The sequence below is a fragment of the Panthera tigris genome, chromosome C1 (genome assembly GCF_018350195.1).
Source record: "Panthera tigris isolate Pti1 chromosome C1, P.tigris_Pti1_mat1.1, whole genome shotgun sequence".
Lineage (NCBI taxonomy): Eukaryota > Metazoa > Chordata > Mammalia > Carnivora > Felidae > Panthera > Panthera tigris.
This window is the reverse complement of record NC_056667.1, coordinates 135566441-135573780: the sequence shown is the minus strand read 5'-3', so window position 1 is coordinate 135573780 and position 7340 is coordinate 135566441. Positions and strand designations below refer to the sequence as shown.

The window sequence follows — 7340 nt, the reverse complement described above, 5'->3', positions numbered from 1 at the left end:
TTCATTGTTTTCTTCATGTTACCCCCTTGAAGTGGGTCACTCCTTCATGGAAGGATCCTGAATGATACATGTGGCAATTGTGGAGAAGAGACTTAGGCACATTTGCATACATGTGGTGCATAAAAAGGACAGGATTTAGTGATGATTTATAAATGGCGAGTAAGGAAAAGGGATGAATCAAGGATGATTTCCAGGTTACTGGCTTGACCAGTAGGTGAATGGAAGTATTCTTTGTAAGATGAGAATTCTCATCTGTAGTTGAGAATTTAGGTGCGATGGGAGCATGTCAAGACTTCTTGAGTGGAATTGTCAAGCAGACAATTGCAAATTAGTCAAAATTCAGAAGAGAAGAGTAGGACATCAATACACATTTTGTTGAGGTAAGGGTATCAATATCATTTCAACAGAGTACAAAACTGAGCATGTAACAAGGTCCAAATCTTCATGAAGTTTATGGTCTACTGGGGAAGAGATCATGAAAAAAATAATAAACTACAATGTTAAATTAATGCTACACAATAAAAGTACAAGAAAGTATAAGATAATATAGAGAAGACAATGTATTTCAGAGGTTGAGAGAAATGACAGCTCAAATTATATCCCAATAGAGACATGCTAAGTAGGTGAAAAGAAGAAAGAAGAATATTCTAGGCAGTTGAAATTGTATTTGTCTTAGATCTCTGTGGAAAAAAAGAACATTAGTTCATTTGAGAAACTAAAAATTGGCCAGTGTGGCTTGATATTAGTGAGCAAAGGAATAAGTAGCATGAGATTAGATTGCTGAGGTTGACAGAAAACCAGATTATTAGGTTATGCTAAAAATGGGTCTGTTAGTTTCTATTAGGGTGCTATTTGCTACCTAGACATAAAGCAACTTAACTTTAATGCAAATCTTAAAATGACCTCAACTGTCATAAAAGCTTCATTATTAGATCTTATCCCATGCACATCAGATAAAATTGGGAAATTCAATATTGCTCAAATTATTTTACACTTGGGCCAATTGACTCTTCTATTTTGTACTAAAGCACTATTTGGTAAGGACATTGATTGGAATGTTTGACAAATCATATGGAAAACCAAAAATATGCAGGTCTAATATTTAGTATATCCTTAGATCTTAAATTGAACTTCATATATTAGAAATTATTTTTTGGTTTTTCCTTTATGGACCCTTTCTCTTTATGACTTATTATGTATGTAAAGCAAACCTATCATGTAGAAATATTGGGAATAAAGTCCTGAATATTCCTGAAAGCTTACACTGGGCATTTCCACTAGGATTTTAACACTACATTTAGTTATCCTAGTCTTTGTGCAAAGGCTAGTGCTTTTACTAGTTTAGTGGAAAATGTTCGCATCTAAACATCAGGTTGCCTGAGGTTACTTACTGTGGTACCCATAACGAATACCCAAGGAACAAATTATAGCTCTAGTCAAGGCTCATACAGTTATTTTTCAAGTGAAGAAAGAATCTTAAAGATATTTTCAAAAATAGGTAATTCTTACACAGTGTTACTATACGTGGGGCGCTGTTTTAAAGTCTTCATGCATATTAAAGCATTTAACCCTTGTAAAATCCTATGAGGAAGTGACTCTTATTATCACCATTTAGAGATGAGGAAACTCAACCACAGGTCATTACTTAACTTGTCTAAGGATGCACAGGCAGTACCCTGCAGCCTGAAAATTCAATGCGACAGCCTTGCTTTAGCGTGTCACCCTTGCGCAGGGGCCATGCTAATTTCTGCATCTTTCCAATTTCGGTATATGTGCTGCCGAAGTGAGCACAACAGTCTTGCTTTAGAATTCACCATCTCTGCTCTCACTGGTTGCTATTTTTCTTTAATGGAAGATCCATTCAGAGACATGTAAACTATCATATTATTGAATAGGTCTCAGGTCAAATTCTTATAGTGATATTTTCTTGTGTGGCAGTGTCAAAGAACTGAAAATTTAGGCATTTTATACAAATGGATGAAACCGGTCAATGTTTCTTAAAACTAGGAATATGTCACTGCACAGATACAATGATATTTTTATCCCTTTTTCTTTTCAATTTAGAAACTTACAGAATAGAACTGAGGAATGAATTTGAAGCTGTTGCTGGTTTGAACTAAATATTTGTTAATGAAGTCAAATGTAAAACTGACTCTTACTAGAATAGGTTTAACTATCTTTTAAATGATGGAGGGAGGGGCGCCTGGGTGGCTCAGTTGGTTAAACTTCAGCTCAGGTCATGATCTCGCGGTCCGTGAGTTCGAGCCCCGTGTCGGGCTCTGTGCTGACAGCTCAGAGCCTGGAGCCTGTTTCAGATTCTGTATCTCCCTCTCTCTGACCCTCCCCTGTTCATGCTCTGTCTCTCCCCGTCTCAAAAATAAATAAAACGTTAAAAAAAATGATGGAGGGAATTTGGAAAAAAAGCAAAACGTCCTGTCTATTATCTATTTATCTATCGTCTATCATCTGTCTATATCTCTTCCACGCACATTTCTTAAAATATTGGAATTAAATAAAATCTGAGTAGAATACAGCATTCACAAATATTTGGCATTTTATTTTTGAAGAATCACATTCCAATAATTCTCTAGAGTTGTTCCTCGAGTTTAACATGTCTGTAAATAGCAGAAGGCACATAAGCTTCATTTTGTAAAATTTTCTTCCTGTCAGGATGATTTGTTTTGAGAAGCATCTGAGGGTCTACAGGCGACCCACCATTTTAATAACTCTGATTGTTCTGTGTATCATCAAGTCACTCCGTTCAATCTGGACAGTTTCATTTTATATAACTATAAATTTTACTCTCTAACTGTCATTATTATAAATTGATCTCAATAAGAAAATGTTCATCATTGTTAAGAGATGGAGGAAAAACCTCAATACAGTATATATTTCCAGCAACATAATCACAACACTTCTAAGTATACAACTCTATGTATGATTCAAAGTATAGAATTTCTAAATACTATTTTGGCCCTTTAGATTTCCCATTTTAGTTTTTACTGTCAACATAAGTATAATACCTACTGAGCAAAGTGCCTCAACTGTAGTTAAGGATATTTTTGAAGGTTGTTGTCATTTGTAATTTCTTTCCTGTGAGATATTTTGGTGTTCAGAATTTAATTCTAGGATGGTGTGTCAAATATGAGGTTGCTGGCGACATAAATACTAACCCCCTACCCCCAATTCAATTTCAAAGAGCAAGTCAGGTGAGAATAAATAAATAAATAAATAAAAGGTTTGGTTAATGTTGGACATTTGCTTGGTACTGTGTCATTCAAAACTCCTTCCATTTAAAAACAAAATTTGCATTGACATATGAATGATGTATAATGCAGCATAATTACTTACGGGGTCTTTGAAAAGAGGAGCCCCCTTTTTTCCAAGTGATTTCACTTTGAAAAGGAATTACTTCACATGCCCAACAAATACTATTAAAAAGCATTTTATGAGGTGTTTTTCTGCGCATATTTCTACACATGGACAGACTATTGTGTGTTCTAAAACCTGTATTTACATGACACACTTTTATGGTCCAATGGGCAAACACTACTTAGTCCTAAAATAACATCACAGTAATGACTACAGTCAAGACAGCAAGAACACTCCACCGTTATTACCCATATCAGACTGCACCAGATGGGGTATCTGTGGTAGAGTGCTGACAGTAGCAAACACTGAACAACTCTTCCTGTTATTTTTGTGTACTCTTAGGCACAGCAATCTTACATTCAAAATAAGCAGTGCATAAGTTCTTTCATTTCAGAGAAGTATATTGTACCATATATTCTTTGATTCATTTGAATCTAGGAGAAAAATAAATGGGATGGAAAATTGAAGATGACTTACATTAAGTGGGATTTAGCCAAATTTCACTGCGTCCGAGGCAGGGTTTCTAGCCTCAGTGGTATTGATCTTTTTTGTTGGATCATTCTTGTGTGGGGCTCTCCTGTGTACTGCGGGATGTTTAACGGTATTGTTGACCTCTATTGACTAGAAGCCAGTACCCAAACCCCAGAGAGTTGTGACAACCAACAATGTCTCTTTGCAGGGAATGAACTCTTGAACACACACATACTCTTTGAACTGATTAAATTATGTGGCTTGGCTTTGTCAATATCAGAGTTTAATCAGTCTCCAGATAGAAGATGTACATTTTTTTCTCAGAGTATACTTCATTTATGTTTATTCGTTTGTTCCGTTTTACCTTCAGTAATGGCTAGAGTAGGTAGGAATTTTGTATCTGCAGTATTATTTCACACATTTTATATTGACAGCAAGAAAATAAAATGAGAAATATTGAGTCAAATAATACAGGGGGACATTAAAAAAAATTTTAATGTTTGTTTTTTTTTTGAGAGAGAGAGAGAGAGAGAGAGGGAGAGAGCACGTGAGCAGGAGAGGGGCAGAGAGAGAAGGAGACACAGAATCTGAAGTAGGCTCCACACTCTGGGCTGTGAGCACAGAGCCTGACTCGGTGCTCAAACTCATGAGCCACGAGATCATGATCTGAGCTGAAGTCGGACACTTAACCGACTGAGCCACCCAGGTGCCCCTATAAGGGGGTATATTTAAGAGTGTTTATTGAGGAGGGGAATTGGCTCCTAGAAGTCTCCATTGGGTCACAGACTTCCTGGAGGCCTCCAGCTCTAGGTGAATCCCTGCCTACTGTTAGGGAAAATATTTAAACTGAGGAATCCTTCATGACAAAAGCTGCTCCCTTCTAAAATCAGTGGGATTTTCAGTTTCATTTCTCATCTCCTTATGCTTTTGGAATAGACACTGTTTCCAAGAAATCAGGTAGTTGAAAGGAAGAATAAGACAAGATTATTTACCACATCACTGATTGTAAACATGACTTGAATTGTAAAAATAAGCAGAAAAGAAGTCAGAATCTTTGCTTCTGCTTCACTTTGACTGTCCACCAGCGGGTCTAATTATCATGCTAGAACTGTCAATTCTGTCATTAGGTGTAGTCAGGGATTCATTGTCTTAGTTAATCGAAAATTAGGCTTTTCAGAGAGTAACCATATATACATAAATTATCAATTTTCAAATTGCTAGAATATAATCAAAGTGTACTCATCATTATGTTTTTCTCATCTTAGTTCTTTCTTTGATAATTTAAAAAGGTTTTCAGGATATTTTGTTTGCTTTAAAGTTATTGCTATAAAGCTATTTTTCTGTAATTATGTAGCTATGAAGAAGTGCCTTCTGATATGGATCTCTGAATGATATAATGCCAGAAAAAGTAGCTTTTAACTTTCAGTATTGGCACTGAAATATTGGTAAGAACTAACTAAATACAATGGCAAAAATAATATTCTATATTTTAGATACCATTGTATTGTTTTTAATAATACAGTATCTAATGTTACAAATATTAAATAAATAGTGAAAAAGGTAAAACTTTCACTCATCTGTAAGTTCCTAGTAAGTGACCACTATGTATGGGTTAGCTGGCTCAGTACTATATAGCATTTAGTAAATAGAGAAAATTAGTATGACTATATTCAGGAAATACTTGTTTAACATTATAATTTTAATATTGAACCAACTTTCGGAATATATGTCATTTCTCCTTATTCAAAATTATTTAATGTGCCAAAGACTAAGCTGTCATTTTATAGTTCTCTGGACTTCAGTTACCCAACATAATTTGACCTGTTTATTTAGGATTATCCAGTCTTCTTGGAAACTAAAATGTAAAAAATATAAACCAAAGCCCTGATGGGTTAGGAGAGAGAATAAGATCTGTTTGGGTGAACAAGCACCTTAATACCCCAAATAAATATACATTCTACATTGAATAGGCTTGGTCAATTTCTATGCTTATTTTAATTTTTAATGTCTTTTTTTTGTAGTTTTCAAAAACGTTTCTTTTTGCATAGAGAACAAAAGAAGAATCATCCTGCAGTTGATTTTTATAATTTCATCAGCTGGTAGCAGAGGACCAGTTGCTTGGTGGATAAAGTGTTGGCTTTGTATTCTAAAGGACAACTTCAAATCCTGTTAAGGTTATATTTTTATTAAAATTTCCATTAATTTTTCTATCAATGTGATTATAGATTAATATTAATTAATTCTTACCATTTTTTGAAGAAATAAATGGAGCCATATCTGATTTAAAGTTAAACAAGACACTATTCAAGCTTTCTTGGTAACCCTTTCCTGGGTTCAGAATTGGTTGGGGAGAAAGGGAATAAAATATCTTTAATGGCATTTTATTGAACTTAGCAATTTAAATGGCCTTCCCTGATTTTCAAAGATATCAAATTACCATATGGATGATGTCTTTCTCATCAAATCTGGCTCTTAATGTTTACCAAGGAAATGACAAAGGTAATTTTTAATGTTGGATGTAGTACTTATATGTATAAATTGCTGATATTAATAAGAGTTCTGGGAGAGAGGTCTTTCTGTGCTAGAAACTGATATGTCAACAAATAGATTAATATTATAGAAACTGACAACAGAAACCACTGGCATTCCTTCTCTGGAGTTGTAATTTAGTATTATAGCACATGGAAAACACATCCTAGGAAGAGTATAATCTTAATGCTACCCTAGCAGCATTATCTGGAATACAAAAGTGGTCTACCAGGTATCCTATTCTCATTAAGGCATTCTAAAACACCTAAGAAAGATGTGAATGAGGACCTTGATACTGGTGGTACAGCTCTGGGCCATTCAGAACAATCCTTTCCAGACCCATGCGTGACAAAGGATTATTACAAGCTTTGGGGAAGGAAATGTTATTCAAATGGAAAGGCAAATTTACCTTTACTGTCTAAGTTTTAGCCATTAATTTGAATGTCCCATTTCTGAAGTACTATAGGACTTAATAAAGTTCATACTGACCTCATCTTAATCATTTAACAGTGATGGGAAATTTGCAGTATTCTAGGATTTAGAGAGGAATACAGAACGAAAGGTTTGGAGCCTAGCATTGTGATATTAAAATTTAAAGGGGAAGTCTAGGGAACATTATTTCTCTTTATCTTCCTTGCCTGTTTTTTGTTACTTGTAATGGGAAGAAAGGTTTTTAATCTCTTTAGGAAAAAGGACACAGTAAGAATATATCAAAATGTAATCCTGGACATGAACAATAAAACAAAACAAAACAAAACAAAACAAAACAAAATAAAACAAAACAAAACAAAAAAAGGCTGAAGCCCCCAAACACCAAAATGCATGTGTTAATATTTTATGCTATGTATTGAGCTGCTTTTACAATGAGAAAACTATTAGACTATTATTAAAAAAAAAATTTTAATGTTTATTTATTATTGAGAGACAGAGAGAGACAGAACACGAATGGGGGAGGGGCAGAGGGAGAG

At 34.6% G+C, this 7340-nt stretch overlaps 1 non-coding gene across 1 annotated transcript; it reads right to left on the bottom strand.

Annotated features, from left to right (window-relative positions):
* Nucleotides 1–1687: 1687 nt before the first annotated feature.
* Nucleotides 1688–1791, bottom strand: LOC122241694. Its single transcript, XR_006221928.1, has one exon. It is a non-coding gene; the product is annotated as a U6 spliceosomal RNA (small nuclear RNA).
* Between the last annotated feature and the right edge of the window lie 5549 nt (nt 1792–7340).